At 31.7% G+C, this 12,372-nt stretch overlaps 1 pseudogene; it reads left to right on the top strand.

Annotated features, from left to right (window-relative positions):
- The first annotated feature begins 3,656 nt into the window (after window positions 1-3,656).
- On the top strand, window positions 3,657-11,824 carry LOC114195933 (annotated as a pseudogene).
- The last annotated feature ends 548 nt before the right edge of the window (window positions 11,825-12,372 follow it).

Genomic DNA, 12,372 nt, shown 5'->3' with positions numbered 1-12,372 from the left:
TGGAGCAGTACGAAGCTCCGTCACGGTTTTTGTCCTTAAAAAAGGTCTCAGAGGGTGAAGGGAGGTAGGAATATTTAAAGTGCGTTAAGACTCTTAAGCAATGTGAGACTTTTAAAGTGCGTTAAGACTCTTAAGCAATGTGAGACTTATTGGGTGTACCGGAACCGTAATTTATAAATTAATGTATAATATTTTATTGAAAATCAGGATATAATATTAAAATCTTCAAATTTGAAAAGAAAATATACTATTAAATCCTTAATCAATTAAAACATTTGAAAAAGAAAAAAAATGACAAGAAACATTAAATCTTCCTGTGTTGTGTTATAATTTGTCAAAAATATTGAATATGAAAAGATTACACTGGGGGACGAAGATATTAATTGAAACAATTTCACGTTATATGTTCACGGCGTATTTGTTTTGGTGTGACTTTGTAACGTACTTCTAATGTATCTCTTACATTAATTGAAAATCAATACATATTCATAGTATTATATTTTATTTTTTGTAATAAAACTATCGACTCTTATTTATTTGATCGATTATATCATTTATAAAAAAAATGATATTTTAACACATTTGATCTCACTATTTTTTGATAACTTTATTATAATAATATACTAATATGATGTTTAAAGTTGTTTGTTCATTAAAATATTTATGTTATTAAATTATTATAATAAGTTGTCAACAAGTTATATTTAAGATAGAAGGTATGAAAATATCATAATTTTGTTTTTGGTAAAACAAAACTAATCACGATCAATATTAAAACTTAATTAGCAAAAAATATTAAAATTCATGTGTCAACATTAGTTAGAACCTTTAACCAAAAACAAAAAGACATTACCGGTTCTTTCAGTTACTACAAGCCAGTGGTAAAATTTAATTTCGGTCATTAATCATACTGTTGTACTGTACACATTCCACATTTAATTTTAATTTTTAAAAGTTTTATGAGAATTAAATGATAAATTTAGAATACTATTAGTATCTATTTTTATACACTAATAAAAGTTATAATACATCACTTGATCAAAATGACGCAAAGAACAAATAATAAACATAATAATAAAATTTTAACATAGATCTTGTATCTGTTGGACCACAATATATGTTGGATGGTGGTAAAAAAATATTCATGGCAATTACATTAAATTTTTATATTGTAGTAAATAAAAATTATTTATACAATTATAGTGAAAAAATTAAAGTATGATTGTAATGAGTTAGAAAATAAAAAATAATTAGATAAAATTTATCGAAATAGTATTCTACATGATGAAAATAAACAAAAATAAAAATATTAAAAAATTAACAAATGTGTGTCTTATAAACAATTTGAAGACTATTGGAAGGAATTGCACAAAGAAAAATAAATGTATAATTAAGGGTATGATAAGACGAAAATATCTTAGAGATCTAAGAAAACTTTTCAAATATCAACGATTGAGAAATAACAAAAATTGTTTAGCGAAATAAAATAGTTCTTCAAATGAAACAAAAATTAATAATAATAAGTAAAGATTTTTTTTATATTACCTAGTAAATGAAATGTTTATGCTATTAAACACTTAAATTAAGAGTATTAAATATTCTCATGTGAAAGAAAAATATAGAATAAATAAAAATATTAAAAAATAATAGAAATATTCAAATCTTAGACATAAATTTTTTTTAATTGACATACATCATTTAACATAATTACATAAAAGTTATGATAAGATAAAAATATATTGGAGATGCGAATGAGTTTCATGACAAACCAAATATTTAGAAGAAATAAAAAATAGAAAGAATATATATATATATATATATATATATATATATAGGGTTACTTAATTAATTATGAATATTTTAATGATTTAAATGAGGATGGAGATATGGCGGGGACGGGTATTATGGCGGGTATATATTCATCCCCATCCCCATACCCATACCCAATTGAAAAAATCGGGGATTCCCCATACCCACACCCATACCCAGTCAATGCGGGGATTCCCCGTCAAAACGGGGACGGGTTCGGACAATACCCACGGGAACGAGTTTATTTGCCATCTCTACACCAGATGTAAGGATACCAAAAATATTCATGTTCACGGATAGTGAATATTTTAATACCCATCTATAAACAGATCGGGTGTGAGTACCATACTATTTCTACCGGTGGGTATCAGTTACCCACAAAAACTTAAAATTAAAATTTAATTTTTATTTTATGAGGTTAAATTAATTTTTTTAATTTAATGTATATTATCTTTTATATATTTTAGTAATTTAATTTAGATTTTATTTACAAGTTTATAAAATATATATTTTTAAATATTCAAGGGTAAAAAATCGCAAATTTTCTGTATGCGGATATCCAACGGATAAACGAGTCCGGTTGCATATAAGATTGCGGATAGACATTATCTTTATTTGACCGGACTCGGTACCATTTCTATCTAGCTACCTAAGAGGGAAGATTGAAAAAAAAAATGCATTGGAAAGAAAAAATTAATAAACAAACCGACACATGGTTAAAATTAGCTAAAAAATGTGCATCTTTATGTTTTATTCTTTTTATGAGTAAAGAAACTAAAAGTTAGTTAAAATGTTAAGAAAATGTATTAAAATTGTAACAATGTTGTAAAAAGGACAGTCATAATCATATAATAAAAATACCAAAAGCAGTAAAAATATTGGTGTATAATAGAGAATAGTTACAAAATACAGTCTCATTATTAATTACTTGGAGAAATAGGCATTCCATGCATGTGAATGTGCGTCACATTTCTATTAAAATAACATAATTTTATATAGTATAAAAAACGGTTTAGACAAAAGTGAAAATTAAGAGATTATTTTTTAGTTGAGGAGTTATCTAATTATTTTTAGATAAATATTATGTCATTATCTATTTTCACATAATAAATTATCATAATTTAATAAGAACGAAATTTCGTATTGAAAAATTGATACATTGTTTTAAATGTAAAAGGTGTAGATGATAGAATAATTATATGATTAAAAGCATTTTAATCTTTATAAGTACGTAGCGTATTACATAATGGAAACTACCAACATAGTTGATAGCAGCATAAAATATTAAAAATAAAAGTAAACATATTTTTTCTTTTTTATAACAAACGTTAGTCGTTAGTTTTTAATTAGAAAGATACTTGAATCTATAATTGTTTTCTATTTTTTATAAATCTATAAATCAATTTTATTTCTCTAAATTGATAGCTAAGAGATCAATTCCATAAATCCAAAATATAAAAAGGTTGTATGTAATAAAAATTGTCAGTTAAATATTTTTTTTATGCTTTCATATTTGAAAAATTAAAATTTATATATGTTCCAAACTTTAATATTAAATAGATACATTTTTTTTAATTCTTTTATGTGTAAAAAATTATTTTAGGATAATGTTTGAACTGATAAAATATTTTACCAAACATGTTAAAGTTGGGAACATTATATGAATTTAGCTTGAAACATATTTAACTAAAATTAATTACAGTAAGAATCTCGTTATTAATTGTTATTAATGGGTAGTGATGATATATTTGTAAGAAGCCACATGCTAAATCAGAGAGTACCGAGGAGTGGAATAACTTGCTCACATTCAGGGACAGCGGGGATCACCAACCTTATCAATAGTCTTTTTAGCTTCGAAATCCTAAACTGACAGTGACTTCTTCGTACTTTAGTTATCTAACGTCCATCTATAGGAATCAGTGGGATCAGAACAAACGAAATAACAGCGACAAAGATTGCGGAGATCTCATCGCCATTATTATAAATAAACAACATTCCTTAGACTTACATCAGTTCATTAAGAGTGTTCTGATTTAGTCCATGGAGAACAGTACTGGATTGTGTGTGTTATGGGTTATACTATTGTTGGATCTGCCATTTCCTCAGAATCTAAGTAATATAAGGTATAACACAACGACAACCATTGACCCTGGCAAGATCAACGTTCACTTGGTCCCTCACACTCACGACGATGTTGGCTGGTTGAAGACCATAGACCAGTATTATGTTGGTTCCAACAACTCAATTCAGGTCATTCTCGATCTCACCCCACACATACATGCTGTCTCTCAGTTACATTCATGTTTCATGTGTGGTTTGTTTTCACTTTTGGGGGCAGGGAGCATGCGTTCAGAACGTGCTCGATTCCCTGGTACCCGCATTGTTGGCTGACAAGAATCGCAAGTTCATTTATGTGAACAGGTAAGTGTTAGAATATCTCACATTGAGTGAAGATAAGTGGTGTTTTGTATTTGAGTTAGTCCTTTATAAGTCGTTGTTCTCTGCTCGTGTTGTATTGCAGGCATTTTTTCAGCGATGGTGGAGAGAAACAATGATGATATTCGGAACATAGTCAAGGGGCTGGTCAAATCTGGTCAATTGGAGTCTGTATTCACTATCTTCTATCTTAGTTTGTAGAAAGTGTGGATTTGAAGATTCACAAGCAGTCTACTTATCACCTTCACGCCCACTAATAACTGAATGAAGCACCTTTTTCTTTTTTTTTTATTATTGGAGTCAATGAAATTGATCATGATGAATGTTCTTCGGCTTTATGTATTAATTTCGATGGCATTACGTTAAGTGCTAAGGTTATGGGTTGCAGAAATGGAGGTTATTGTATGCATGATGAGGCTGCTACTCATTACATTGACATGATTGATCAGACCAACTCTTGGACATCAATTTCTCAAAGAAGAATTTGGAGTGACTCCGAGAATAGGGTGGCAGATTGATCCATTTGGACCATTCTGCTGTTCAGGCCTACTTGTTGGGGCAGAGGTAACATTAATTTTGCTGGGAAAATGAGATCGAAGTATTTTTACAAACACATTTTTTTTTTCTGTACATTGCTAGTTGTTTCTTAAGCTGTAAGCATAACTCTTGTTGGCATAGGTTGGTTTGACTCCCTATTCTTTGCACGGATTGACTATCAAGACAGAGCAAAGAGAAAAGATGAAAAAACTCTGAAGTTGTGTGGCGGGGCTCTAAGAGCTTTGGTTCATCATCACAGGTGAGTAACCCAAACCGGTTTATGTTTATAACTTATATGATTTTGCATAGGGCAATAACAACAAAACCATATTTTTTCTTCTGTTGGATTCACTACATTCTCCCCAAGTAGGCTTTTACTAACGGATCCTTAAAATTGTTCATGGGATACAGATATTTTCTGGTGCGTTCCCTGAGAATTATGAACCTCCCAGTAATTTCTACTACGAAGTAAATGACGATTCTCCCATTGTTCAGGTGAAAATCAAAGTCAAATACTTCTGTAGGGCCATTTCTTTTTTCTGTTTCTGGAAGTGTGCTAAGTAAACTTCTTTTTCCCTTGAAGGATGATGTCAATTTATTCGACTACAATGTCCCAGAAAGAGTAAACGAGTTTGTTGCAGCAGCAATGTCACAGGTATGAAATGTATCTTAAGAACGGATGACTGGTTCTTCTCTCTGCAATTTGCTTTTAAAATGTTTACCGTACACGATTTAAGTGTCCGAAATTCTGAGAAATGAAAATATAGATTCTCCAAATGGAAAATGATTAGAAGTTTGTCAGTTGCACTTAAAAGTGATTTGAGTGAACATTGCTTATAATGTCCTGTTTCAGGCCAATATTACGCGCACAAATCATATAATGTGGACAATGGGGACAGATTTCAAGTACCAATATGCGCAGAGCTGGTTTCGGCAATTGGATAAGTTTATTCACTACGTTAATCAAGTTACTTATCTTCAACTCCTTTGTTAATCGACAATTTTCTTTTATGTTTACTTGATTATTGTCTTTATATGATTCATTAGGCTGCCTAGTTTTCCATCTGCTCATGAATTTAAATGAAACTAAGCTTAGTGGTTTGACATACTAATGGGAGAACTGACTCATGCTTGTTTAGGATGGTCGGGTGCATGCCTTATACTCAACCCCATCCATATACACTGATGCCAAACATGCTACAAATGAGGCATGGCCAATCAAGACTGATGACTACTTTCCGTGAGTTCTCAATGATGTTCAGGAAGAAGCTGCAATTGTAACTTATTCCTGCAATTGCGTATTAGGGTTCCTCTTCGTTCTTCTAACTTGTTATTTCATTTCTGGATCATCAATTTATTAGGTACGCAGATCGTGTGAACGCATATTGGACGGGGTATTTTACAAGCAGGCCTGCTCTCAAAGGTTATGTCAGACTGATAAGTGGATACTACTTGGTAAGGCTTCTCATTATTGTCAATTGAAGCAATCAAGTATTTGATTAAATGCTTTTTTTTTTTTTTTTTCTGAAAGTGGTGTGATCAGGAGCATTATAATTCAACCGGCATATTTTGAAAAGTTATCAAAATTCTAAATTGGCCTCTTCTTGATTGGTATTAAATCTTGAAACAGGCAGCAAGGCAGTTGGAGTATTTCAAAGGGAAGAGTGCCTTAGGTCCAAACACTGATTCATTGGCTGAAGCTTTGGCTATTGCTCAGCATCATGATGCAGTATCTGGCACAGAAAAGCAGCATGTTGCTAATGATTATGCTAAACGGCTTTCAATAGGTTATACAGAGGTGATAAAATTGTCTATATCTGTTCTCTTAGAACTTTATTATTTACAATCTCAAAATGATTTTTCTTTTCAATGTTTTGTTCAGGCTGAGAAAGTTGTGGCAGAATCACTTGCTTGTTTGACAGAGGGAGCAACCAAAACGGGATGTAAGAACCCAGAGACTAAATTTCAACAGGCAAGTAGTGATGTTCTTTGTTCAACAACTGTGAGATGTTGATTACTAGTCTTCACAATCTTAAGGCACATGGATAATCTTTCTTCTTGATGTTCATTTCTTTGTGCACAACGAGAAACTACTAAGTCAGAAGTTTACAATTCATAACCATCACAAAGGCTGTAGTTGGAGCGAAAAGTTGTGTTATGTTTGAAACAGCTGAAAAAATATTAACATGTTTTAATTTTCAAGAAGCAAAGTTTCGAATACTTGATAATGAGGCTGAGTTGTCTCTTCTGTCTTGTTATTACAGTGTCCACTTCTGAACATAAGTTACTGTCCTTCATCAGAAATCGACTTCTCCAATGGGAAAAACCTGGTTTGGACTGATGACATCTAATCTGTTGCTTATTAGAACACAGAATTTTATCAATTACGACTTTTCTAATACATTGCTTCATGTAGGAGGTTGTTATTTACAATCCTCTGGGATGGAAAAGAGAAGATATCATAAGGATTCCCGTGAGTTTACTATCTATGAGCCTATCTGCTCCATGCATAAGCATTTGTCTATGTGCCAATTGATGCCTTCTAGTTGAAGCGTTGTAATTTGTAATACATTTTTTCTTGTCTAGCGTTATTATATACCTTGCTTATCCACACGAATGAAGAAATGTTTTGAACATAGGAAAAATCATGTTTCACATTATTTGCCTATCAAATCTGTCTTAGGTTGTCAATGAAAACGTTGGTGTTCGGGATTCCAGCGGGAAAAAAGTCCAATCCCAGTTGGTGCCAATACCTGATTTTTTTCTTGGTTTAAGAAACTATCACATTGTGGCATACTTGGGAGTGTCTCCAACTGTGAAACCCAAATACTGGCTTGCTTTTCCAGCAACTGTTCCCCCACTTGGTTTTAGCACTTACTATGTATCCTATGCCAAAAATGAAGGTTAGTCTTGAATTCTTTATTCCCCTCCTGAAAATTGTGCTATCATTATTGCAAATACAAGAGCAAACTATAAATTCTGTGGGAGACTTTATTCTTTCCTGAAGCAGAAAATTTGCAATTGCATCGCAGCTACTATTTCAGATAGACATGCATCTCACAAGTCAAAGAATGGAAGTGATGTAATTACGGTGGGTCCAGAAAACTTGAAATTAACCTATTCTGAGAAGAAAGGGAAACTTACTGAATATATCAACAGCAGAAGCAAGGTTTGTGATTTGGATGTCACATCACTAAGGTTGTGTATTGTATAACGTTTACACGACATGCATTCTAAATTTCTGTTCACAATGAAAAAGGTGGAAGAATCCCTAGAGCAGACATATAAATTTTACGCCGGCAAAGGAGTTGATGAAAGTGAAACTGTTCCTCAGGTGATAACATTTTTTCCGTACACAGATTTGAATTGATTATGATTAGTTATGCCAAGCAATTGATTTAATTGTTGTGAATTGTTGAAAGGCATCTGGAGCATATATTTTTAGACCTGATGGTTCACCATCTCCCATCAATTCCAAGAGGAAGAAGGTGAAGTTATCTACTTAAAAATTTACAATCAATTAGCGACGTTTAGTGGTAATTGCAAGAACTTACTTAGTTGGTTTTCATTTGAAAACTTTCAGTCTCCTCTCTTAGTTTTTCGGGGACCAATTGTGCATGAAGTGCATCAGCAGATTCATTCATGGATTTACCAGGTACCATATGACATTATTTTTTTGACATATATGATGTATATAAAAGAAAGAAAGAAAGAAAAAGACATAAAATAAGCAGAGTCAGATGTCACCAACTTTTCTCATATATGTCCTTGGGCAATGACATCAGAAGTAAGTGACGCATTCTTTTTCTTTAACAAAGAAAGGATCATGCTTCACAACTTTTTTGATTCTTTTAAATATCAATGTGTGGTCTAGATCAGTGCAGTGATCGAGTAGTTTAGGTATATCTTACTTTTTTTCTTTATTTAAAATGTGACTTTTATCCATAATTTATTTATTTATTTTTAATAAATTTTCTTAATTTTATCAAAATATATATATATATATATATATATATATATATATATATATATAGTATTTAATAATTATTTTAATCCCATATGTTAATCTGCAAACAGAATATGTACTCATGTGTAGAGTTCTGAATTTTAGATGAATAAAATTAAAAATTTTAGACTATTATACTTTTATAATTAGGCAAATAATTTAAAAAAAAATACTTTTATCGGTTTCAATTAAGTGTTACATATTTTGACCATTAAAATGTTAAGTTTATATATATATATATATATATATATATATATATATATATATATATATATATATATTCTGAATAGAAATTAGTCATTATAAAAGTAAGTCATACTTTTGTATCAATAGTTTATTAAAAAAATTATATACAAAATTATAAACACGTTAAATCCAATCACCACCATTGTCAATTTATTGGCAGAGTAGTCTCTTTAAAAAACAACTTTTATAACCTTTGTTAAAAGCACTTTAAAGTGGCACACTTTGTCTCTTTATATATATAAAGCTAATTTTTTGAGTTTATAAAATTTATATTTGATTAATTGATTTCAATCTTAAATTTAAGTTTATTTATTTAATCAGACAAAGTAACTTAATAAAATATATAAGGAGGTAAATCTAATTAATTTAAAATTACTTCAAATCATTTACCATTTAATTCTATTATTAGTATGTGATAGTACATGAAAAATAAGATGATTGTCTAGAAATGGAACAAAAGGTGAAAAGTTTGTAAAGTGAGAAAATTAAGTGTAAAAGGAAATAAGGAGCATGTGGGATAAGTTATCCACACATCAACCATTTATCGTATGTATCATTGGCAAACGTAAAGGAATCACAAGAACATAAAAGGTTGAGTTTTCAATCTCTTTTTTAGAAAGAAAAATTAGAGTTTACCACTATCTTGCTTCTTTCAAACATCAATGGTGGTAAGAAAAATGACACTAACATGATTTTTAACACATTCAAGTTATTAAAATAGTGTAATCATAAAGATTCATAGAGTTCAATATTTGACCATGGCTTAATTGAACAGACCACTAGACTGTACAAGGGCAAAGAACATGCTGAGGTTGAGTTTATTGTAAGTAATTTTTTTTGCCTCCAAATTTCTTGAGTAGGGTTTCCAAAACCTTATTCTCTTGGAGCCATTAATCATAACAAAGCTATTTTTACATCAGGTTGGACCTATACCCATTGATGATGGAGTTGGCAAGGAAATAGCAACCGAGATTAAAACAAATTTGGCAAGCAACAAAACCTTCTATACTGATTCCAATGGACGTGATTTCATTGAACGTGTAAGTCAAACAGATTGAACGTTTTTTAGTTGTAGCAATGGTTTTCCATATCAAAGCCCTAATAAATTGTTACAAATTTATAATGACTTACATTACAGGTTCGAGACTACAGAAAAGATTGGCACTTGGAAGTGAATCAACCTGTTGCTGGAAATTATTACCCAGTATGTTCTGTTGAACCATGTGTGTTAGAAGATGCTACATTTATTATACACATCATGAAGACACAATCTATGAAGTTGTTGATTAATGGAATCTAGTTTCATGTTTCAGATCAACCTTGGGATTTACCTGAAAGATAAAAGAAAAGAGTTTTCTATTTTGGTAGATAGAGCAGTGGGGGGCTCCAGCATCATGGATGGACAACTGGAACTAATGGTTCATAGGTTTGTGATGTTTGTTTAATCTCAAACCTCCTATGTTTCATTCCATATTCTCTACCAATCAAACTCCACCATTCCCATTTTCTCCCCTTTGTATAGGAGGTTACTTCAGGATGATTCCAGAGGAGTTGCAGAGGCACTGAATGAAACAGTTTGCATCCATAATACATGCACAGGGTTAAGTGTAAGTTAATCATATATAAGTTGGTTTTACCCTGTGGCTCATTCATCACATACAATAAATTTTGCAGGTGCTAGGGAAATACTATTTCAGAATTGATCCTGTAGGAGAGGGTGCTAGATGGCGTCGATCATTTGGTCAGGAGATATACTCACCCTTACTTTTAGCCTTCACAGAGGTGATCAAAAAATGGTTGTCAGAAAGTGTTTGATAATTTTGTCAGCTGAACTTGTAACTCCCTACTCATGAATATCTCCTTCATTTTTTCACATATTTTCTAGAGTGACGCTCACCGGGGAGAATCTCATGTCACAACCTTCTCGGGCATAGATTCTTCGTACAACTTACCGGATAACGTTGCAATAATAACCCTCCAGGTGCATGTCTTTCATTTCATCAAATATTTGTTCAAAAAAGGTTTGTTTCTTTTTTTTTTTTGTTCACTTCTAATGCTAAGCCATCTTCTGGAACTCTGCAGGATGTGGGTGATGGAAAAGTTCTCCTTCGGTTGGCACACTTATACGAGGTATATTCTCTTCAGCTTCTGTCTACTTGGCACACTTATATCATATTACATCTGAGATGAATCTATTTCTCTTATGTTTTTCAACACACTGAATTCTTACTCTGTCATATGCAAGATTGAGGAGGACAAGTATCTTTCCGTTAAGGCAATTGTAGAACTGAAGAAGGTGTTTTTCCCCAAACAGGTAGGGAAAGATGACAACTAAATATTCTTTTGATGGGTAGTTGTTTTTAGCATGTGATCGTCTAAGGTGGTTCATGTGCCACAATTTCTTTGTGTTTCAGATAAGGAAAATAACTGAAGTGAGCTTATCAGCTAATCAAGAAAGAGCAGAAATGGAGAGGAAGAGATTGGTTTGGCAAGTAAAAGGGTCACCTGGAGAATCTAAGGTTTGGAGGGGAGGACCAGTAAATCCAGAAAATCAAATTGTAGAACTTGCTCCCATGGAAATTCGGACTTTTCTTATCAGTTTTAGGCCTTAAGAGTCCACCAGTACAATTACTGAAGAATAACTAAGTAAGAAATTGTATCAGATTTTAGATGTTTCTAAACATCATGTAAGCCAGAAAATAAGAAATATGTTTACCGTTTGTTTCGCTAAAGGTGTATGGACGCATGCTCATTGCCAATAGTGGATTTGCTCCTATCCTTTTCCTTTCACATCTAACCTATTTTTTTATAATACTTTTTTCTTTTCATATATTTATAATTAATTTAGGCAAATCAATTTCATGTCACGTTTTACTTATATTTCCACTATAGTAACACCCAAATTTTCGTGTAAGTGTGAAACAACATTACTAATACGCATGAAAATAATACATAAGTTAATAAAATATTAAAAAATGTGTTCTCATGAACGTTGTGTTCTAATTTAATAAATTGTTAAAAATAATAAACAAACATTTTAGTGATTATACCTATAGGGCCATACGACTATAGGGCATACGACTAAGGACATGTAAATTCTCTTTGCAAAAAAGCACAAACCACAAAACCAACATCCGAGAACCTATAAGCTGCTTAGCAATCTTTAATGTGCAAATACATCAAGATTAGAGGTTGACAGAGTACTCGTCCTCGTTCCCTAAGAGCCCCCTAAGAGCCAGCATCTGAGAAATTGTATGGTCGCTTGACAGTCTTTAAAGTGCAAGCACATCAAGATTGGGAAATGATGTACTATCTGTCCTCGTCCCTTAAGGTAAACA

The sequence above is a fragment of the Vigna unguiculata genome, chromosome 9 (assembly GCF_004118075.2).
Source record: "Vigna unguiculata cultivar IT97K-499-35 chromosome 9, ASM411807v1, whole genome shotgun sequence".
In the NCBI taxonomy this organism is placed as follows: Eukaryota; Viridiplantae; Streptophyta; class Magnoliopsida; order Fabales; family Fabaceae; genus Vigna; species Vigna unguiculata.
Note: the sequence above shows the minus strand (reverse complement) of the source record. Positions and strands in the feature narration are given on the sequence as shown.